Consider the following 24,648-nt stretch of genomic DNA (forward strand, 5'->3'; position numbering starts at 1 on the left):
GGACGGATACTACATTTCACAGACCCCTCGGTCCGTGGCCTGATGCTGCCACTGATCGTGGAGGGTTGGTATTACCTGGGCTCTGGGCACAATCAGCCTGCTGCAGATTCAGGAGAGTCTTCCCCAGAAACCCACCCACTTTTCACATTCACTCCCTGTCTGATCTCATATTTGTAATATTGCTTTAACAGTGAATGTTATTAACTGCTGCCTGAACAACAAATGAGTGTGTGAAACACACAGGTCAGGTTTTAACACCTCCTACAAGGAGAAAATCACAATAACATTTCATTAAAGCAAAAGTTGCATGTCAAGGCTAGGTAATAAGATTCCCCATTCTTCGAAGATAGCCATTGCCTGGTGCCCACGTGGTCGAACATTAATTGCCACACACCAGGTTATCACCAGCATTATCTAGATCTTGCTTCACAAAGGCATGGACTGATTCATTTCCTGAGCAGCTGCAAATGGATTACAATCAATAACTAACAATGCCACTTCTGATTTTATGATGGAGGGACAATCTGCTAAAGATGTCTGGGATTAGGACATTGCCTTGAGGAACTCCGGTAGCTATGGCCTGGGATCAGATGATTGATACCTATCAACCACAATTATCTTCCCTTCTGACAAGTGTGACATCAGTCAATGATGAAATTTTCTTTTGATTCCCACTAACTCTAGTTTTACCAGTACTCCTTAAAATCCCACGTGGTCAAATGCTACCTCGATGTCAAGGGTAATCAATCGCATCTCACCTCTGAAATTCAAATCTTTGTTCCATGTTTAGGTCGAGTCTGTAAAGCAATCCGCTGGCAGCTGGATTTCAATTGCCATTGTCATTTGTGTTTTCTCTGCGTTATGCATTGTTTTCTCAATGACTGTAGTAATATTCCTGTAGAACTGATTCTCACCAATAAAAGCCATCAGGGCTGGAGGTCAGTCTGGAATCATAGAGTCACAGTCTTATGTATAACAGAAACAGGCTCTACAGCCCATCATGTCTATGCCGACAATCAAGTACTCATCTATACTAATTCCATTTACTAGCAATGGTCTGCAGCCTTCTATGTGTTGGTGATACATGTGCTTGTCTGCATAATGTTGTGAAAGTACCTGCCTCCACCACCCACTCTGGCAGTGGAGTTTTGTGATTTTATGACTTTGACAGATATTCAGCTGTTCAAGATGCACATAAACCACTGGATCTACACATATTTACCTCAGTATCTTACAGTCATACAGCATGGAAACAGGCCCTTTGGCACACCAAATCTGTGCCAACTATCAGGTATTCATTTATACTAATCCCATTTTAGTTTCCTCATATTCCCCTTAACACCCCCTACATTCTACCACTCACCTAAGAGGTACGTTGTCAAAGAGGTAGGAGCTATTAGAAAAGTTGTACATGAGTTGTGTTGAAAGACAATTACAAGTAGAAATAAAGCAGGTTTAGGCTGCCAGAAGCAAGTCCCAAATGACATGGAAGAAATCTGATGACCTCACTTGTGTTGGAGTTAGTGCTGTAACTGTCAAAATCCAGCACTGCAACACTCACGTCTCTCATCACTGTTGCAACACACACAAAAGTGTAAGCACGGCTAATTCATTGTGGCAGCCTTTTCCTGTTATTACAATGATATTCACAATGGTAACCTGATGAAAGGTCATTGACCTCTCTCCAATGGTGTTACAAGAACAGCAGAGGATTTCCAGCATTCTGTGCTCTTATTTCAATTTTCCAGCATCTCCAGCATTTCGTTTTCGGACATTAACTTTTCCCTTTGTCTTGCTGAGCAAATTGCCAGAAACTAACCATTCTCTCAGTAGACTGCAGGGGGAACCTTACAGGCAGAAACACTTTCTTGGCTGGAAGAACCGATGCACTAGATTGGTATTGGTATTGGTTTATTATTGTCACTTGTACCAAGGTACAGTGAAAAACTTGTCGTGCGTACTGTTCGTACAGATCAACTCATTACACAGTGCCTTGAGGTAGCACAGGGTAAAAACAATAACAGAATACAGAGTAAAGTGTCACAGCTACAGAGGAAGTGCAGTGCAGGTAGACAATAAGGTGGAAGGTCATAACAAGGTAGACTGCGAGGTCAAGAGTCCATCTCATCAAATAATAAGAGACTTATTATAGTGGGATAAAAGCTGCCCTTGAGCCTGGTGGTATGTGCCCTCAGGCTCTTCTGCCTGAAGGGAGAGGGGAGAAGAGAGAATGACCCGGGTGAGTGGGCTCTTTGATTATGCTGGCTGCTTCACCAAGGCAGTGAGAAGTATAGACAGAGTCCATGGAGGGGAGGCTGGTTTCCGTGATGCACTGGGCTGTGTCCACAACTCTGCAGTTTCTTGCGGTCCCGGGCAGAGCAGTTGCCATACCAAGCCATGATGCATCCAGATAGGATGCTTTCTATGGTGCATTAATAAAAGTTGCTGAGTGTCAAAGGCGACATGCCAAATTTCTTTAGCCTCCTGAGGAAGTAGAAGCACTGGTAAGCTTTCTTGGCCGTGGCGTCTACGTGGTTGGACCAGGACAAGCTATTGGTGATGTTCACTCCTAGGGGAACTTGAAGCTCTCAACCCTCTCGACCTCAGCACCATTGATGTAGACAGGTGCATGTACACTGCCCCCTTTCCTGAAGTCAATGACCAGCTCTTTTGTTTTGCTGACACTGAGGGAAAGGTTGTTGTCATGACACCATATCACTAAGCTTTCTATCTCCTTCCTGTACTCCGACTCATCGTTATTTATGGCCCACTATGGCAGTATCATCTGCAAACTTGTAGATGGAATGAGAGCAGAATCTGGCCACACAGTCATGAGTATATAGTAAGTAGAGTAGAGGGCTGTGGATGCAGCCTTGTGGGGCACCAGTGCTGAGAATAATCATGCTGGAAGTGTTGCTGCCTATCCTCACTGATTGCGGTCTGTTGGTTAGGAAGTCAAGGATCCAGTTGCAGAGGGAGGTGTTGAGTCCCAGGTCTCATAGTTTGGTAATGAGTTTGCTTGGAATTATAGTATTGAAGGCGGAGCTGTAGTCAATAAAAAATAGTCTAACGTAGGTGTCTTTACTGTCCAGATGCTCCAGAGATGAGTGCAGGGCCAGGGAGATGGCGCCCACTATAGACCATATGGTTGGATGCCATGGACTGCAGAAATGTCACAAGGATAATAATGGGCAAAGATACGTAGGTTGCTAAACTTCCCTTTCAGGTGTCTCCTCCACCCTTTTTTCTCTGTTATGTCCTGCCTCTGTCCATGCACATGGCTTATGTGTGCTTCTGCTAACAGCACTCTGTTCTCATCATTGCCTCTTTAGTTTACTTTGCATCTCTACAGGCGCATAATGAATCTTATCTGCCCAGCAGCAACTACCTCATGAGTAGACCTGCATACAGAGGATGTGGGGTGGAGGAAGCAGCAGTTGTGCACGACTGCAGTGACAGAATTGTAGGAGAGGAGGAGGAGAATCATCAAGTCACCTACAAACACCATCTCAGTTCTTGACATCAAGCACATTATAAGGGCTAGGTTAGAGTCACACATTTTACATGGTGAGTTATCTGACATTAAAAGGTTGCAGTTTGATCATTGGGCTCAGAAGCTTGTATGCCAATTCCCCAGGGAGTAAGTCACACATTAGTTCTGCTTTGGAGGTCTTAAATGAGGATGCTGATAGGACAGCCAAGATAAGAAGGCACAAGGATCTGCTTGGCACAAGATCTGGAACCCCAGAAAGCCTGCAAGAGAAGTCAAGGAGAAAGTTCTCAAAGGACCTTTAACAAAGCCGGGAGCCCATCTTAGTCAGTTGGCCAGTGTGGGAATGTCAGTGCCAGCAAGCAGCAACAAGCCCACAGCACAACAGCTAATGAAACAGTTTCTGGCTCCATTGAAACACAAATGGAAGTCAGTCGAAGGGTGGAACACAACATGGTGCTTGTCAGAAAACTAAAGAACTGAAACAAGTACAAAATACTCAGCAGGTCAGACAACATCTGTGGAGAAACAGGTTAATGGTTCAGATTGATGACCCTTCATTAAAAGGATCCTTGATGAAAGGTTATCGACAAAAGACGTTAACACTATTTCTCTCTCCACAGGTGCTGCCTGACCTGTTGATGTTGTTTCATGGTGCTTTTGTCGTTACTTTTAGTCTTCAATGAATGAATGAGACTACGTCCATATCGTTTTGATCAGTTTCCATTATAATCTGTAAAATAACACTTCGGATCTTTCCTCTTCCACATCTGCATGGAGCTTTTGTTGAGGTGAGTTGTGCCTTAAAACTGTAAGGAAGTCAATTTATGGTGGCAGCGTTGGTGTTGTATGAGTATCCTATGTAAGGAAGTGACACTTACTCTTTAAAAATATTGAATGTTACTGTCCCTTCTAGGAGATTGGAAAATTCAGCGAAGCATCAAAGAAACGTTTATTTGTGATGCTCATAGCATTTCATTAAAGTACTGAATGCACCTTAAGTCAATGCCACCAGCAGTATTCAATACTTGAGCAACACCATTAGGTATAGTCCTTGACCAAGAGTCAAATGAAGTGCAGAAAGCTGGACATCTTCCTCAAGGGCTTTTGCTGCCAAGTTTAAGGCAAACATGATACAATCTTGAGGAACATTGACCTATTGCTAGTCAATAGCACTTCAGGTTTAATTTTGCCATGACAGATGGTAACTTGCAGATGGTGGCATTCCTTTGCAATTATAATCTTTGTCCAGCTAGATGGGGGAGGAAAAGAGTTTGGGAGGTGCCAGTAATGGAGCCATCAGGACATTATGAAGGTGCATTTTGTAGGTGGTTCACATTAGACCCACTGACTTGTCCACTATACCCCCGACTTGTGGCTTTTAGACAGTGGAAAGGCTCTTTGGAGTCACTTGTTTACCATTTCCAAAACCCTTTTGTACCTGGTTGACATCCGCATCAGTGTTTTTGGCATGATTCTGTCATGTAGAGGTCTCTGCCTGATGCACAAATTGGGAAATTTATCTTATAGCTCAACTGAACAAATACATCATTTGTTTAATGTGGCCTTGGTTCACCTATCTCCACCGTGAACCTTGGGGTTTGTTTCAGTTACTTAGGCATTGGGTTCTGAGATCCTTTCCCTAAACTTTCCAGCTCTTCCCCTGTCCCTGAACTTCCTAGTTCTTCTCCTTCAGGTCACTCCTTCAAACCAAACCTCACACAAAGCTTTTGGTCACCTACACTAATATTTCATTCCATGGCTTAGTGTATTTTGCTATACTAAAGACTCCACATAAGGGCACATTGTTTTCTAATGGCAAATGTCCGATAGGAAAAAGTCATGGCAATGAAGCATGAATTGACTGTGAAAGCTCCATGCCAGCATAAAGGATGGTGTAAAACATTCAGTCCAGATCTAATTGCATGATAATATCACTCATATATTCTGCTGTAAAGAGCTAGCCTACATATTATTTGAGCAGCACTCCAAAGGTGTTCCATTAAATTCAATTTAGGATAGCACAATCTGTTTGTTACAGCTGGAGGTTTGTGAATAATGGATACACAGAAATTGGTGACCAGGCTAACAAAACATTTAAAATACATTTTGTTGGAAAAAAAAAGGAATCATTGTACCAAAATGGTCTAAAAAAATGCTTCCTCAAGGCATTTTCTTTCAGTGTGTTCCACTTAGGAAATACAGAGAAAATTAGCAACTGGGAAAGATCATGGGTGAGGAATTGGATAAGCCTCAGAAACAGCCATGGAAATTGCAGTGTGTAATTAACCTTTACCCCTTTTCATCACTGCAGGCAGCATGCTAATTCTGGCTGCCTGCTCTTTTTGTTGTGTGCAGCCAGCATGCCACATCCTACTTATTGTCTGCATGCATCAGCTGGGCCAGATGTTGCTGTTAGCTACAACTCTCTGGGTCTGACCCAGCAATCTGCTGCAATTTACCAGATCTCCGGATCTTTGGTCACAAATTCTAGGCCCATGGTGTTTACATGAATTTGGCCCATTTATGCCTCAGACAAATTAATGCTTTGCACTTGACACTGGGAGACTGCACAAGTACAACCAATGCACAGTGAGGCAGGTGGAACCTGGCTGCAGATCCATCCCCTGTAGCCTATGATCGCAGTAGCAGAGATCCCAAATTGAGCTCACTGAGCCCACCTCTTAAACGGTCGATATAGATTTTGAGAATTGATTGAATTTTCAAGCAAGTGAGCACCAAGATGTCTTGACAAGGCACTAGATTTCTTGGTAAAAGACTGGCAAGAAATGAAAGGAGAGAAATCCTGCATGTACAGGAAAGTAGGAGGCCCTCCAAACATGTGCATAGGGATGGAGCTGAACACCAGTTTCTCCATGAGCATTTGCACAGAGCAGAAACAATTTTAATGATCCATCATAAGTTTTCAAGATGAGTGAGTTCTTCAAATGGGAACCAACCCCTCATACACTTCTCAATTTATTACACTCACATCACTCACCTACAACCAATCTGTTTCTAACAGTAAATAAATCTAACATTCTCACTTTAGGAGCATCGTTTCCAGTCATGTGTTCACCAATCCCAGCATGCACACAGCGGCAGCTCTTCAAAAACTTTAGCCACATTAAATATGCACATTAAAGGAGACTAACTAACAAACTTCCTCTTTCTTATAGGAGAAGGTGGTACCCAACCAGAAGCAATAAGAACTAAAGAAAACTTTAACTCACACAGAGGAGACCATTCTGGACATCATAGAATATAGAACAGTATCGCACAGCAACAGGCCCTTCAGCCCATACCAGGATGCCAATCAAAACTAATCCCATCTGCCTGCACATGGTCTGTATCCCTCCATTCCTTACCTGTCTAAATGCCTCTTAACCATTGCTATCCTGTTTCCACCATCTCCCCTGGCAGTGCATTCCAGGCACCTACCACTCCCTGTGTGACATAAACCTCCTTCAAACTTTCCCTTTCTCACCTTAAACCTAGGACCTTCAATATTTGACATTTCCACCCTGGGAAAAAGATTCTGGTTGTCTACTCTATCTATGCCTCTCATAATTTTATAAACTTCTATCAGGTCTCTCAGCCTCCGATGCTCCAGAGAAAACAACCCAAGTTTGTCCAACTTCTCCTTATAGCTAATACCCTTCTCATCCAGGCAGCATCCTGGTAAACCTCTTCTGCACCCTCTTCAAGCCTCCACATCCTTTTTGTAATGCAGCAATCAGAACTTCACACAATACTCCAAATGTGTCCAAACCAAAGTTTTATACAACCGTGACATGAATTGCCAACTTTTATACTCAATGCCCCGATGTATGCCTTTACCACCCCATCATGCAAAGTGGATCCTCCTTCTTCATACTACTGTTCCCTCAGTTCTCAATGTCTGCAGTCTCACAAAGTTGCAAATTGAGTTAGCAAATAGTTCTTATTTTCTCCCCTCCTGTCCCTTCAATACAATCCCTCTCCCATCTGATGCCAGCTACCCAGGGACTGAAGCTCTTCAGGTCAACAGAGGAAAACCATGTAAGACAGTGAAACAAGGCACCATCAACTGATTTAATGTCCATAGTCACTAGCTCAGATACAGGTACTGGCATAATTTAGGAGATCAGATCCAGAAAGGTGAGACATTGGGAAATGTGCACAGGAGCCAAGAAGGAGGGGGCAGCATAGTATAGGGCCAGCTAGAGAAGTCAATACCAATTTTGTTAGAAAGGATTAAAATGAAGAATATGATGGAGCACAGCGCAGACGTAAAGGTGAGCAAATGAAAATGCTTGTTGAAAAGAAAGCCTCCTAGAAAATGAGTGGTTAATACCAAGGAGTGCACCATCAGCAACAAGATGGCAGTTGCCTGGGAACTCACCGTTTGCAACAAGCAATGCAAGGTCATCTCCATAAATACTCCAGTGAAACCACCATGATGCAACGTTTGATAACTGATATCATGGCTTCCACTGCTGTCTAAAGAGCTTCCAAAGGTACAGGATAGCATAAGAAATAGAAACAGGAACAGGCCATTCGACCCATCATGCCTGCTCTGCCATTCAATAAGATCATAACTGAGCATTATTTTCTGACACTAACTCCATATCTTTTGATACCCTCATCATTAAAAACCTATCAATTTCCTTTTGAATATACTCAATGATTTATTACCCTCTTGTGAAGAAATTTTTTTCTCATGTCTGCACTGTATGGGTAATTCCTTATATTAAGACTGTAGCCCTTAGTTCTTTCACCTCAGCTAGGAGAAACCATCTTATTTGTCAAGTCTATTAGAATTTTGTTTGTTTCAATGAGATCATCTCTCATTCTTCTTAATGAGAGGGAACAGGCCCAATCTGCTCAGTTTCTCCTCAAAGGACAAACTCCCCATTCCAGGGATCAATCAGATGAGTCTTCACTGCACCTCTTCTGTCATAAGTGTATTTATTATTTAAGAAGAAGTCAGACCTGTGCATATTTCAGACATCGTCTCACCACAGGCCTATGTAATTTCAGTAAGATGTCCTTACTCTTACACTCAAACCCTCTTGCAATAAAGGCCAATGTACAGTTTGCCTTCCATATTTCTTGCCACCACTGCACATCAACTTTCAGTGATTTGTGCACAAGGTGCCTCACTCAATCTGCTGCTATTCTGGCTCTGAGGACTACAGTTCAGTGGGATTTCTGTATTCTTTTTAGACAGCGTTCATGCCCCACCCCAGCAAGAGCTATTGCTATTGTTCATCAGTTCGCCAGCTCTAGCCTAGGCCAAGATGATGGAGAATGAAGTTGAGCATTCTAAGTCCAGAGCTGTTTTACACCCACTCCAATGTCACCTGTAGTCTCCTCAATTGAAGGTCAGCAATCTCTCAGCAGCCACTGTCAAGCCACAGGCGAAGCACCTTTAATGAGCACCAAGGCAAGTAAAGGCATTCTTAAAGGCAGGTGAGAAGGGCTTTCAGAAAGTTGATTATTGTTATAATACTATATTAATTATGTCATGACTGAATCTATAAAATCATGCTGGATTATGCATTTTCAAATCGAACTGATTTTATTATCATGTGCACAAGTACGATGAGGTACAGGTACAATGAAAAACTTGCAGCAGCATCACGGGCATGTAGTTACAGACGACACACAGAATATAAATTATACATAAATTAGACTTAAATGATATAAGAAGTGAAGAGAAAGAGAAAAAAATGACTGAAAAAACAAGACCTTGGTGCAAAAAAAAGTCAAAATCAGAGACAAGTCCATGGTAGTGCAAGAGGTGGTCCGTAGTGTCCTTTTGCTGAGGTAGGGTTAGGGTTGTGCAGGTTGGTTCAAGAACCTGATGCCTGTACAAAAGTAGCTGTTCTTGAACCTGGTGGTGTGGACCTTCAGGCTTCTGTACCTCCTGCCCGATGGTAGCAGCGAGAAGAGGGCATGGCCCGGATGGTGGGGATACTTGATGATAGATGCCGCCTTCTTGAGGCAGCGCCTCCTGTAGTTGCTGTCAATGGTGGTGAGGGCTGTGAACACTACTCTTTGCAGCCTCTTCCATTCCTGTGCATTGGTAGATTTTAGTTTTGAGGTGTCATTGACAGAGGAAAGAATACTCGTATGCTTCAGTGCATCAGCGCAGCCTTTAGTTTTCTGAGCAAAAGCATGTTCACAATTCAAGATCTCAAACCTGGCACCAAGTTCACGGTCTACTGGGCAGTGATCCATGCTCTCCTGTATGAATCAGGCACAGGCATCTGAAAACATTGGGGAGGTACCACCAATGCCAATCTCTGCCTAACTCTCCAAATCTCTTGGCAGGACAAGAGAACCAACTTCATCTGTCAGTCTAATATCCCCAGCACTGAGGCTCTGCTTATGGTCAATCAGTTCCAGTGGACGAGCTACATCATCCGCATGTCTGAAACCAAACTCTTGAATAAGCACTTAAATGCCAAGGTACATCACAACCAGAGGTTTCCAGGAAGAATGAGAAAATGCTTTGAGGGTATTTTCAAAGACCCCTTGAAAAATGTTTAAACATCCTCACCAACTCATTGGAATCCTTCAGCCATGAGTGTCTAAAATGGAGAAGGAACATCTGCAAAAATACTGTCCCTTAAATCTCTTTGACAGGGGCAGTTGGAGGCCAAGTGAAAACAGTAGAAGGAGCACAGAACCTCCTAAGCAAATACACTTTTTAGCCTGTCAAGCACCTGGTGCCCTGCATGTGGTAAGGTCTGTGGATCGCACCTGGACCTTATAAACCATCTCAGAACCCATAGAATTGGAGTTGAAGCAATCAGTGTGTGTGTGTGTGTGTGTGTGTGTGTGTGTGTGGGGCACATGTGTGTTTATGTATATTTGTATGTCAAAGTCGCACTTGTTGTCATATGCACAAGTACATGCATGCACAGGTGCAATGAAAAACTTCCTTGCAGCAACATCACAGGCACATAGAACATAGAATATTACAGCACAGTACAAGCCCTTCGGCCCACAAAGTTGTGCCGACATTTTATCCTGCTCTAAGATCTAGCTAACCCTTCCCTCCCACATAGCCCTCCATTTCTCTATCATTCATGTGTCTATTTAAGAGTCTCTTAAATGTCCCTAATGTACCTGCCCCCACAACCTCTGCCGGCACTGCGTTCCACAAACCCACTACTCTCTGCGTAAAAACCTTACCCCTGACATCCCCCTTATACCTTCCTCCAATCACCTTAACATTATGCCCCCTCGTGTTAGCCATTGTTAAACACATGTTCAGAACCAGCAGGAATCTTTTCAAACCACAGTGAGTACAACTCCAGAACCAAAGTCACCAGAACTCAGTTATCAAGCTACAGTATGCAGACAATGCTTACGTATGCATGCACTCAGAGGCCAAGTTCCACGGCATCATTGACTCATTCACTGAAGCATATGAGAGGATAGGCCTTATACTGAATATCTGCAAAACTTAAGTCCTCGATCAATGTTGCCCCGCTGCTCCTCTCCAACAATAAAAGTTCATAATGAGATGCTGGGAAACATGGACCACTTCCCATATCTCGGGAGCCTCAACTTGGCATGTGCGGACACTGATGATGAAGTTCACCATCATCTTCAATGTGCCAGCAAAGCCTTTGATCAATTGGGGAAAAGTGTTTTGGAAGATAAAGACTTCATACCAGGCACAAAACGTATGGTTGTACCAAGTCTGGGCAGTAGTGGTCCCTGCCTTCCTATGTGCTTCTGAGAGCTGGACTTCCCACATCAGACACCTCGAAGCACTGGAAAAATACCACTGTCTGAGCAAAACCCTCCAAATTCACTGGAAGGATAAGTGAATGAACATCAACATCCTCTCCCAGACAAAAATCGCCAGCACTGAGGCCCTAGTTACACTCATTCAGTGCTGTTGGGCAGGTCATGTTGGTTATGATGAAAAACACTATGATGCTGGAGGAACTCAGCAGGCCAAGCAGCATCCATGGAGAAAACTAGGCGGTCAACGTTTTGGGTCAGGGCCCTTCTTCAGGACTGAAGGTAGGAAAAGGGGAAGCCCAATATATATAGGAGGGAAAATCAGAGCAGTGATAGGTGGACAAAAGACGGGAGGCAGGTGGGCACAAGGTGGTGATAGGTAGATGCAGGTAAGAGTTAGTGATAGCCAGGTGCGGGGGAGGAGGGGAGAGCAGATCCACCAGGGGATGGGTCAAAGGTAAGGAGGAAAAAAAGGGGTGTAGAAGAAGGAGAGATAGACCAGGAAAGGAAAGAAAAGAAGAGGCATAGTTGGGGGTGGGTGTGGGTGTGTGTGGGGATTACCTAAAGCGGGAAAATTCAATGTTCATGTTGTTAGGCTGCAAGGTTGAATTCCAAGCGCAAACTGGAGGAACAGCACCTCATTTTCCATCTTGGAATATTGCATCATAGTGTTTTTCATTTAGATTCCAGCATCTGCAGTCCTTTGGTAAGGCATGCATGGTAGTGTAGCAGTTAGCATAATGCTAATTACAGCGCCAGCGACCCAGGTTCAATTCCCACCGCTGTCTGTAAGGAGTTTGTACATTCTCCCCGTGTCTGCGTAGGTTTCCTCTGGGTGCTCTGGTTTCCTCCCACATCCTAAAGACCTACTGGTTAGGAGCTGTGGGCATGCTATGTTGGTGCCAGAAGAGTGGCAACACTTGCGGGCTGCCCCCAGAACACTATACACAAAAGATGCATTTCACTTGTTTCGATGTACATGTGACTAATAAAGATATCTTATCTTTGTTTCTCAAGGTCATGTTGTTTGCTTGTTTGATAGCAGCTTCCTGAAACACCCTATTAGTAGCTCTGTTATGGGAAGAGATTATCAAGTGAAAGGAGAAAAAGATTCAAGGATTTGCTCAAAGCTTTCTTGAAGAAATGAAACGTCCTCTTTGAATCCTGGGAACCTCTGGCCCATGACCACTCAAAGTGGAAAAGGACCTTTTGGGATGGGTTTGAGAACTTTGAGTACATGCATCCAGAGTACACAGAAGCACACCAGCTCACAAACTATCCATTCTCCTGGCCCATAGGGTACTTCCTGTCCCATCTTGATACGAATGCAGAAGAAGAAGACCACAAATGTATACTTCCTCAACTGAGTTCTGTCTTATCCAAAACTGTCCAGGTTAGCAATAGGACATTTGCTGAGGATGGTGTGCTCTACAGTGTTCCTTATGGAAATATGGCTCTGATGGAGTTTCCTGGACAAATCCCCAAACTGACAGTGTTTGGTTTCATGTGGAAGGTCAAAACTGCTGGAATGGAGGAATGCTTCAGAATGAATTCGGATTTCATTCTCTATTCATTACTGATGCAGGGTCTCAACCTTAAACATCGACTTATACCTTTCGCCTTCACAGATCCTGCTTGACTCATTGAGGTCTCCACCATTCTATTTTATGTTTCAGATTCTAGCATCTGCAGTGTCTTTTGTCTTCATACAATAGAACTGACGCATTCTTCCTTTTTCAAGTGTATATACCACAATGAAAGAAAAATATTCTTCTGCAAACAGCTTCCCATTGTATTTCCCTGGAGGTATAGCTTGGGAGCATTGCCTTGTTACCTGAGTGAAATCCTGTTGCAAATTCTGGCTTGCGTCATTATTGTCAATTATATCCAATTCTGGATTCTTTAAGATCCCTGATTTTCAACACTCCATCATCAGTAGCTATGTCTTCAAATGCCTAGATCACAACTTCTTTAATTCCCTCTCTATTTTTCTTGCTTTCTCTTCCCCTTGAAGACATTCCACAAAATAAGCCTTATCCATCTGGATATCACCTTGTGAGCAACTAACAATCTGCTGCTGGAGGAACTCAGTGGGTCGATGCTCAGCAGGACCTGATGCAGGGTTTCAACCCAAAATGTCAACAATTCCTTTCCTCCCACAGATGCGGCTTGACCTGCTGAAATCCTCCAGGAGATTATTTGTTGCTCCAAATTCCAACATCTGCAGTCTCTTGTGTCTCCTAACCTTTTGTGAGGCTCAGTATCATTTACAGTTGATAATGCTTGTTAAATACCTTAAGAATTTTGCTACATTAAAGATGCTATAGAAACGTAAGTTACTTTTAACAAAGCGCTCCTTTCCATGTATACTCCAGCCATGTATGGAGATTGCCTGCTAGAATCTGAAGAAACTGCTACTTTGTACTTTGGCTGTCATACTTCCTTTCAAACAGAAGTACTTTCTCAGGCATTGTTCTTCACTGATTGCCCCACTGCAACACCTTTATTTCTGAGTTACCATTCCCAGTAGGACCTAAACAACCTTGTCAAGGCAGCAATAGTTTTATGAAGAAAATCGCCAAGAGAAATACATTGATCTTTTTTCCCCACAAATTGGAATTTCTGATAAACATGAAGATGATTACATAAATCACTGATCTCAAGACACTTTTATAATCAGGGACAGTTCAATGGAATAATTTTATGACTATAGCCTTAGGTGACAATAACATTTTTGAATTAGAATCAAAATGCAGCTGACATTTCTTAATGTGGTTTTACTCAAAGGATAATGTGAGTTAAGAAATGTTCACTTACTCCATTACACACAGTTGTTCAATTTTACTTGACTGCAGTTTGCATTTAGAATAATGCAGTCAGATTCCCCAATGATAGACTGGGTAGAAACTATACTTGACATGATAGTGAGCTATAGAAACCTGGTAAGATCCATGTTTTACTTTGGTGCATACAGAGTCAGCTGATAGTTGTGCTGGTGGAACTGTGTGCATTTTTATTGTGGATGAGCACTGCTTCCTTTGTGTTGACTGTCCAAGTAAGCAGGGATTTTAAGAGTTAACAGTGTGAATCTAAAAGGAAGTATAATTGTACTTCTTCTTTGGATATTTGATGATGAAGAGTTAACTTGCTCTGAAAGATTATTCTGTGGAACATACAGTAAATAAACGGTTATTTTGTTGTACTTAGTCGTGTTTCAGTGTCTGAGCATTGCGAGTAAAGTCAGCATTTATTGCCCAACCCTAGTTGTCCCTGTGAAAGTGGTAGTGAGCTACCTTCTGGAACCACCACAGTTCATCTGGCTAGGTTGTTACCATAGTGCTATTGAGGAGGGAATTTCAGGGCTCAAACAGTGAAATATTGCCAAGTCAGGATGATGTACAACTTGGAAGGGAATTTGAAGGGGCTGGAGTTCCCATGCATCTGAAGCCCTTATCCTTTTTGGTGGTAATGGTTGAGAATTTGAAAGATGCTGTCAAGTAATCTGGGCAAGCAACTGCAGTACATTTTGAAGCCACTATGTGCTAGTAATGGAGGGAATGAATGTTTAGGATGGTGGATGGAGTACCAATCAATTTGATAGTAAAATACCAAGGATAGTAAAAATACCATTCAGGACAAAGCATTCTGCTTGATTGACACACCATCCACCATCCAACAAATTCACTCACCAACACTGGCGTACTATGGCACAAGGTTGCCATCATGACTCCTTTATCATCACCTTCCAGACATGCGACCTCTACCACCAAGCAAGGCAAGGACAGAAGGCTCTTGTGAACACTAGTACATGGAAGTTCTCCTCCAAGTCTCACACCGTCCTTACTTGGAAATATATCTAATTTCTCCATCATCACAGTGTCTTTATCTCAGAACACCTTACTAACAGCATAGTGGGAGACCTTGGAATGATTGCAGTAGTTCACGAATATGGCTCACCACCAACTTCTCAAGGCAGTCAGGATGGGCAATAAGTGCTGGCCTTGATACTGAGATCCACATCACTCAAATAAAAAAAGATTAATTGTAAGACATTCCAATTAATATCACACGATCGATTTTGGAAGCTTGATGTGTCAAAATTAGTTGCAGCTTTTATCGATAATACAGCAGTGACTACACTTTAAAAAGTATATAATTAGATGGAAAGTGCTTAGGGATATCTTGAGGTTGTGTAAGTGGCAAATCATTTCTTCCTTTACCCAAATGCTAATAGTTTCTTTAAATCAAAGATGAAACATGTAATTCTTGTGTCATAGATTGAATAATGTAATCAGTAATTACATTTTATATGTACGATAGAGGTCTTTAAAATTCTGAAGGGATTCATTATGGTTAATCTCAAGATGTGCCCACATGTGGGAGAGGCCAAAATTATGGGCCACTAGTCATTGAAAATCCAACATCAGGAAAAATTTTTATACCTGGAGAATATCTGAGTATGTGGAATTTGCTACCACATGCAGCAGTTGAGACAATTGTCATGGATGTATGTAAGAGAAAGCCAGATAAGTATAGAAAGGAGAAAGGACTAAAGCGTCATATTGATAGGGTGAAATGCATAGGTCTGAGAGGAGGTTGGTGTGGAGCACAGACAGTGACCCAGACTAATTGGATCCATTGACTTGTTTCTGTGATGTGACTCCTGTGAAGTAAATGTTATCAAAGATTGCATTATTCAATCCAGACGAGATACACAAAACTGAATAAAAGGTTTCCATTACAATTGCTGAACTAAATCTGCAATAACACCGCCATTCGCTTTCTGTTTAAAATTCATCTGTGGGAAATAAGCCACAGACTTTCGACTACAATGCTAGTGGAAGCTGGATTTCACAGCACAGTAACATGTCACACTGAACCAGTCCCAGAGGATGAAGTTACCACTTACTTTGTCAATCGGAATGTCACATAGGCTTTGCCAATTGTAGCTTGAGTGGCTTGGCCTAAGCTAGTCTGTCAGACAGATGTCTTCTCAGTTCACAAGCACAAAGCTGAAGAAGTACCTTGGGGATAAAAACACCAACATCAGCAAAATGTCTGCAATGAGTGTCACATTATATACGCTTGACCATAGCATGCTACAGGCTGGACAATGAAGTAAATGTGACCCAGTACCTGCTGAAAATAAGAGAATGTTCTGTTTGGAAGAAATCATGATCCATTTGCACCCAACCTGGTTATACTTTTGACAGGGATTTATGTTTGGCAGAGAGAAATAAAGCTGAACTGAAACAGTGCTGAAAGCAGCGTCTTATGGGTTTCAAGTTCTGTGACATTGTACAGAGGTCACTTTCATTGGTTTATCATGAGATGTTGCTTCAAGAAGTATTTCATCATTTGCTATTACACAATTACAAAGATGGCATAAACATAATGGTAAATTTTCTTTGGTGCACGGCTTAGAGTTGTACCCACTGGCAATATGTATTAGAAAGAACAGTCAATCAGCTTCAAAAGTCCAATTATTTTCCATTTAGGAAGATAGTCTGCCATTTCCCAATATTTTGCTGGACATACGTGATTTTGCATTCATATCAATGAAATCAGAAGCAATTCAGCACCTTTTTTCAATAATAAACCCTACAACACTACTGGCATTTGGAGAATGCCTTTGTAGTTGCCTTTTGGCTAAATGAGAAGCTTGTGAAACTTGGAAATATTCAAGTAGCCAGGCAACAGGTGGACTTGGGGCCATCTTCAATGGTGGAACAGTTTGAAAGATACCCTCCCCAAGGTTCTGACATTCGATTATATACTGGCACTCAATGTTGCCATCAATGGAGTCCTTGCATTGGGTGTTCTGGTGAAAGGCCATCAAACTAATATGTTGACTAAGTCTCTCCCTGCACACATGCTCTCTAGGCCGCTGAATATTTCCAGCTTTTTTGTTTTATTCCTTCTGTCAGAAGTTATATGTATCTAGGCAAGATAAGGGCTTTCCTTAGCATCATTGGGGTTTGTCAAGATTTCTTTTACATTGTGGACATCAGGCTCAGTAATAGAGAGGTAGCTGTAAAGATAAGAAGACAATACCCCTTCACATGCTATTAAACCAGACATCAGCATGTGCCTGGTTGATGTTTACTCCTCAAGGTCCCCAAGATGTTTGTAGATTGCAGAGTGGGCAATGGCTAAGCTGCTCTCAAATGGAACTGTGCGCCTTCCACATGAAGTGGATCATCGCTGTCAAAGATTAGTGTGTTGTCATGGTAATTATTAAACTTTAAACCATACAATGACAAGGTTTGATAGCATTGGATCAACTATGTCTTTCTGTCTGGGCATGGAGACAGTGGAGTGAGATATCCAAGAGATCCTCTGGGCCATGAGGTAATCCCGAGCAGCACATCAAACAACCACCTCTCTTCATCACCAGCTGTTGATATCCTCCTCCTCCTCCACCCCCAGGTGCGTTTGCACCTACTGTTGCAAAAATGGCAAGGGCTGTGCCCTCATTATAGTACCTGGAAAGGGTCTCATATTTTGTTGTCAAAGTCTAGAAAGCACAAGAGTAAGACTAGGTGCTCCTTGATCAAGACATAGGAACTCCATCTTGTGAGTTCTGATGAACCTCTCCTTTAGGTTTCCAGAGGTCCAGTGTCCGCTGTCCTAATTTCACTCTGCAGCACAACTATAAGGTCAGGATGAGCAGCCTAGGAAAGAGGAGACCGCCATTGTTATCCTACGTCCAATCTATATCCACTGTCTGCTACAGCAAGTGAAATTGGTATTGGTATTGGTTTATCATTGTCACTTGTACCAAGGTACAGTGAAAAACTTGTCTAGCATACCGATTCTACAGGTCAATTCATTACACAGTGCAATTACATTGGGTTAGTACAGAGTGCATTAATGTAGTACAGGTAATAACAATAACAGTACAGAGTGAAGTGTCACACAGAGAAAGTGTAGTGCAATAAGGTGCAAGGTCACAACAAGGTAGATCGCGAGGTCATAGCCCATTTCATCGTATAAGGGAACTGTTCAATAGTCTTATCACAGTGGGGTAGAAGCTGTCCTTAAGTCTGGTGGTACATGGTATTTGCCACAGACTGGCTGCAAATGAATGACCATGAGTGCTTCCCAGATTCTGGCATTTCATATTGTGATTGTAGAGCAGCTCCAAGGTCAGGGTGTGATATTTTCAATTTCTGCACAGCTCTGGGTTTACTGGGTTTACTGCTGTGCCCCATATCTCTCACTGCCTAAAGTTCTGAAAGTCCTAAACCCGGGTGAGTCTGCTTGCCCATAACACTTGCCAGTCTCCAGTTGAGGAGAAGGACACTACTTCCCTTCCATACACCACGAACTGCAGCAAGGCATGGTAAATGTGATACATAGCATAGATCAGCTGCCATCATTTGAAAGGATTCAGATGTGGGAAATTCATAATGACAGAGATCTTCAGTTCAGGACAGTGCAAGCACAGGTTTGCAGCTGGAGCTCTGCCTGCAGAAGGTAACAGACCTCTGGAAATGCTGTGTAAACAGCCTCCAGATACAAGAGCTGAGGGGAGGAGTGCGGCTCCCTGTACATTTATGGGAAAGGGTCTCTGGGCAAGATCTATTCCTCCTTTGGGGTCTGTATTGCCACCGGGCCTCGTCTATTGATCCTTTCTTTGTGATGAAGAGGCAGTAAGGTCAAGTAATGCTGCTACCCACCTACCTCAGCACCCAGCATATTGAGCCTTGAAACACTTGCGCCCGCACTCCTCTGGCCCCTGGAAGGAACAGAGTAGGAATGCACCTGAAGTTCCCGCAAAACTACAGGTGTTTGATCACCTTTTTTAAAATTAAGCAGAGTACTTTGTCCTACATAATGTTTACAATTATGTTCTTTGAAAGGTTGGTATTGGAGAGAATACTTCTGTCCTTTTTGAAGAAGTACTGTGAGATCTTTTATGTCCACTTGAGAGGACAGGGTGGGGTATTGGGTTAACATCCCATCCGAACGACAACTCTGAACTCCCTCAGTTCTACATCAGGAATGTCAGCCTGGATTGTCTCAAGTCTGTGACTTTATCCCATTGCCTTCTGCCTCAGAGAACATAAGCACTGAACTAAGACTAACACACATAGCCCTATTTATGACCTCAGCACAGTCCAGAGTAAACTTTGTAACATGTTTCTTTATCTGCAAATGACCTTGGGGTCTCCCGAGATTGTGAAAGATGCTGCAGAATTTAATATCTTTCATTGAGTTGGCCTGGGGCACAAGTTCTGAAGATGTGTACGAAATGTTTTAAGTCACCTGAGATGACAAATGAAAGATGGGCAGAGAGCACAGGATGTTTAAATCCTCCATTGATCTTCATCAGGAAACAATGATAAATGGCCACAGACCCAGAAGTATGTCGGTATCCTATATGTTAATGGCAGAAAGAATCAATGGGAGTTGATGGGAATGTGTGCATTAGAATAATTTGCAGGGAATCTTGAGAACTCTCTACCGCAGAAAGTTGGGGAGGCAAGATCACTGAAGGTATTTAGAGGAGATAGGTAATTTTTTTAAATCTCAGGGTATTGAGGGTGATGGAGAATTTGCACTGAAGAGGATTTGATTTGGGGGAGATCAGCCATAATCATATTGAATGGCAGGGCATGCTTGAGGGACTAGGTTGCCCATTTTATAGATTGAGTGGACAGTCAGAGACTTTTTCCCAGGGTGAAAATGACTAACATGAGGGGGCATAATCTTAAGGTGATTGGAGGAAGGTATAAGGGGGATGTCAGAGGTAAGTTTTTTACACAGAGAGTGGTGGGTGCGTGGAATGCACTGCCAGCAGAGGTTGTAGGGGCAGATACATTAGGGACATTTAAGAGGCTCTTAGATAGACACATGAATGATAGAGAAATGGAGGGCTATGTGGGAGGGAAGGGTTAGATAGATCTTACAGCAGGATAAAATGTCGGCACAACATTGTGGGCCGAAGGGCCTGTACTGTGCTGTAATGTTCTATGTTCTATGTTCTCTTCCTATTTTCTTGGGTATAAGGAAATAAGGAGAGGAGGGGAATGGGACTAAGGGGATTGCTACCTTGAGAGCCAGCATAGACCCAATGGCTTCCTTTTGTGTTGTTATCAGATAAAGATAAGGTAATTTCAAAGTCAAGCATGCTGAGTCCTGAGGCACTCTTCTGAATAGACTTCCCAGTGTGATGGATATTCACCTTCCAGACCCTAAAAAGGTTCATTGCTAACCTCAACATTTTAGCACAGCAGCTTGACCAGTCCAAAGGTCAAGAAGTGGTTGCTCACTAAGCTAAAACCCCTCTTGCAAAAACAGCAGAAATTGTCCAAGGCTCAAGATGTTTGTTGTTTGCTAAGTTAAACTTCTAACCAATACTCCTTGCTCAGCCTCCTCACATAAACAAGAGAACAATGGGATCCATCTTTACTTAATTAAACACGCCAGTCACCTGGCCTGAAAATGTGGTTGAAAAAACATCACATGCCAATGATGTCAACTAAGTGAAAAAACAGTATGAATGTTAGAAAGCAGTCAGGGTAGGGGGAATGACAGAGAGAAGGGGTTACAGAAAGAAGACCTAGAATTCATTTGTCAGCCTTTGGTGTTTCCGACGGACAACTTGTTCATCTGCAAATTGTTGGTATGACTTTTCAGCTTGTAAGAGTTGTAATTGTGTTTGGAAATCCTTTGTAAGTTACAAGTCGTTGTTAAGAATTACTTATTAGAATTAAGCATGTCTCACTTAAAATAAGCTGTGTTTAAACTGCTTCATTAACTGGAAGTATCTTTTCCTTGGTTGGAAGGAGGGACCCACCACTTGAAATAATGATTATTGACAACTAGACCTTTCCGTAGAGACTAAAGTAGTGAAATAAACCAATCCTTGAAGTGTAGGTTGATATAGTATAATCTCCTGAAAGTGAGAGTACTTGTAGATACTTATGCCAGATAGAACTTAAAGTCTTGACTTAAGTTTAGCGCTCTCAGATGGTACACTCAATATCATAACACCAGCAAAGCTACAAGTGATTGATTACTTCTTTAAATAATACAGACGAGATGAGATATCTTTATTAGTCACATGAACATTGAAACACACAGGAAAATGCATCTTTTGCGTGGAATGTTCTGGGGGCTGCCCGTAAGTGTCGCCACGCTTCCGGCGCCAACATAGCATGCCCACAACTTCCTAAACCATACGCCTTTGGAATGTGGGAGGAAACCGGAGCACCTGGACATGGGGAGAATGGACAAACTCCTTACAGACAGTGGCCGGAATTGCTGGTGCTGTAATAGTGTTGCGCGAACCACTACACCAGGTGAGGGTCACTTTGTTTCTATTACAAACTGATTTTCTGTTTTGCCCCATGCAGTTTCTTTGTGTAACAGACATGATAAAGATTCAATGGTAGACTCTGAACAATCTTTACATTGGGATTACTATCATCCGTGCATGCTCTCTGTTTGCAGATGAAAGTGTCTTATGTGCCCAGGAGTGAGCAGTATTGGTCCAAGACAAAATTTCAATCTGAAGCTTTATTCAGGTCAAGGTACATTTCAATCTTCTTTACTCAAAATATGGTATTCTTTTATTTCTAATCTAAGCACTTGGAAAAGTCTTGTTGAGATACTTCAGGGCTTTGCTGAATCCTATTTGGACTAGAGTGTGCAGTTTTTGTCTCTGTACCTGATAAAGGATTCAGTCACCTTGAGATCACTTTACGTTCACTTGACTGAATCCTGCGGTTCTTGGGATCTTATGAGGAAAGACAGAATCAGATGGGTCTGCACTCATTGGTGTTTGGAAGAATGAGAGGTGACCTCACTGATTCTGAGAGACTGTTTCCTGTAGCTCCTGAGTCTAGAATTGGGAATCTCAGGATAAGGGGTTGGCCACTAAGGACTGTGAAGAAAAGAAGTTTCTTTGTTCAAGGAGTTTCAAATTGCTGGTGTTCTCTACCTTGGAGAATTGTGGTTGCACAGTTGTTGAGTATATAGAAGGCTGAGATCGATAGACACCGAGGGAATCAAGAGATGTGGGGATTGTGTGAGGAAGTGCATAACGCATAAGATCAGCCATGATCTTAATGAATGGCTTGTGGCCATAGCTCAATGTAATTCTCTGCAACACTGAATAGTCAAACCTTGGCAAAGAATGGAAAACTTCAAACCATATTGCTGTCAGCTAAAACAGCAAGAAGAGCAAGTTCTCCAGGAACCTTGCCAACTGCAACAAATACCTGACCAAAACAATTTGTATGTACACTCTGAAGAATCCCAAGTGTATGAATCATCTCACACAAATATCTGCAAGTCAACTGAAAAAAAGAAACAGGCAGCCTCGTGACCAAAATGACTGAACCACATTTACAGTAAAAACAAAAAATATCTGAATTTTATTTACTTGCTACACATAAAATAAAGAGGTCATCTATTTCCTGTGAGGTTAAAGAAGTAGAAAAATCCATTTGAACAACAAATGCATTTCTCTCAACAGAATTGCCATGTTGCAGGTTTTTCATTACCACAATTTTATTTGTGGTTCAAGAAAAGGAAGAAAAGGTGCATGCTTCCTCCAGATTTATTAAAAAAAAGATACACCTGAAAATGCTGTCACTTCAACACTCTGAAAAGACTTTTCTCGTCTCTTAACGATGGGTGCACCTAAGGACACATATTGGATATTTGCCCAAAATTCATGAAATATCACTTTCAAGGATACTTCTGTACTATTCTACAGTACATGTTGATTTCTGGATGCTTGTTTGGATTATGTTTCTACTAATGGATTATACCATAAACAAACAATCATATATTTACCTTTTAAAAATACCTGGACACAAATGTTCAAAATTAAAATATGCAGATTTCTATTTTATGCAAATGGTTACTAAACTAAGGTCAGACATTGATTTTGTTTTCTTGTTGCTTTTTTGAATAGAATATGGATATTCTCCAAGGATATTTATAACAGGAAACAGCCAAGTTGTTTTATATAATTGGAGGGAACAAAAAGGAATTGGTTTGGGACTCTCAGATGAGGTGGTGAGGTAGGAGTTGGGAAAGTTTGGGTGGTTAAAGGTTAGAGGAGTGCAGAGAATTAGTTGAAGGCACCCTTAAACTTAAATATACTGCCATTTGCATTTACATTCCATGAACAAATGGTGATTATTCACAACTGCACAAGAGCCAGGAATGACAATACAGTCCCCGTATGGCTAATTGCTTTATTTACAAATAATGTGCCATTTGCTCTCTACATTGGGCAAGAATAAACTCTCACCAGGATTTGAATAGCAATATGTACTACAATGCCAAAAGCAAACAAGGAAGAAGTGCCAGTACAAATTCAGATACTTCCTGAGGACTGGAAAGAGATCTGGAAGGAAAATCTGAGGATTGGCCAACATGCTCTCTTTTCCTAAGCAAGCACCACTAGTTGCTGGGAGGCTAATTGGTACTCCTTTTGAGTTCAGAAGATCAGAGTATAATATAGCAGAAAAGAAGGACATTCAGCTCATTGTGACACTGGCTGCTCCTTGAGATAATTCTATCATTAGCTGAATTCTTCTGCCATTTTCCCACAGCTCTGCAAATTATTCCTATTCAAGCACCTCCAAATCTCTTTTCAAAGATTCTACTGTATCAGCTTTCACTACATTTTCAGTGAGTGCATTTCAAATCATAATAACCGGCAGAGTTTAAAAACTCTTTGCACCTCTGATTCTTATGGCAATAGTGTTACTCCGGTGTCTTCTTACTGCCAACCTCACGGACTCCAGAAATAGTTGCCTGAGGATACAGACATAAATGGACAGGTCCTGAATAATGTAATTTGCCATTTTTTAAAATCTTAAACAACGCTGAAGCTCCCATTATCACCAGAATAAAATCAAGCAAATGGATGACCTTAGCTAGTTCAGATTTTCCTGTCCCATGGGGTGCACTATTTTACACCCTTGGGGCAAATCCTAACATAGAAGAGAACTGACGGAATTTATCATGATACCACAACTTGCTGTCAGATTCTGGAGCATTTTCTTATATCATTTCATGCAAGAGATGTACACCTGGGATAAGTGGTTCATCAAAAAAGGAGGATCCACCCACTCAGATCCAGCAGGAGTCTTTGCAGAAATGGAATGAGTAATTATAGTACATAGATTTTATGTTTGAAGTGTAGAAAAGGGATCTTGAAATCTGGCAACAGTTTGTGTTCCTGTTACACAGCTCCAGTGACCCCAGTTCAACCCTGACTTCAGGTGCCATCTGCACAGAGTTTACACACTATCTTTCCATGACCCCATGGATTTCCACTGATGCTCCAGCTTCCTCCCACATGCCAAAGACATGCTGGTTGGTAGGTTAATTGGCTGCTGTAAATTGCCCCTAGTGTAGGTGAGTGAAAGAAGAATCATGGG

The 24,648-nt window shown here is 42.1% G+C and overlaps 1 long non-coding RNA gene across 1 annotated transcript in view; it reads right to left on the bottom strand.

Moving 5' to 3' along the window:
- Positions 1 to 16,140: 16,140 nt before the first annotated feature.
- LOC127574967 (uncharacterized) overlaps positions 16,141 to 24,648 on the bottom strand; it is a 484,855-nt gene continuing 476,347 nt past the window's right edge. Inside the window, exon 5 of the long non-coding RNA XR_007956980.1 lies at positions 16,141 to 16,260. This is a non-coding gene — a long non-coding RNA (uncharacterized LOC127574967). The remainder of the gene's footprint in view (positions 16,261 to 24,648) is intronic.

Source organism: Pristis pectinata, chromosome 10 (genome assembly GCF_009764475.1).
Source record: "Pristis pectinata isolate sPriPec2 chromosome 10, sPriPec2.1.pri, whole genome shotgun sequence".
NCBI classification, from domain to species: Eukaryota; Metazoa; Chordata; class Chondrichthyes; order Rhinopristiformes; family Pristidae; genus Pristis; species Pristis pectinata.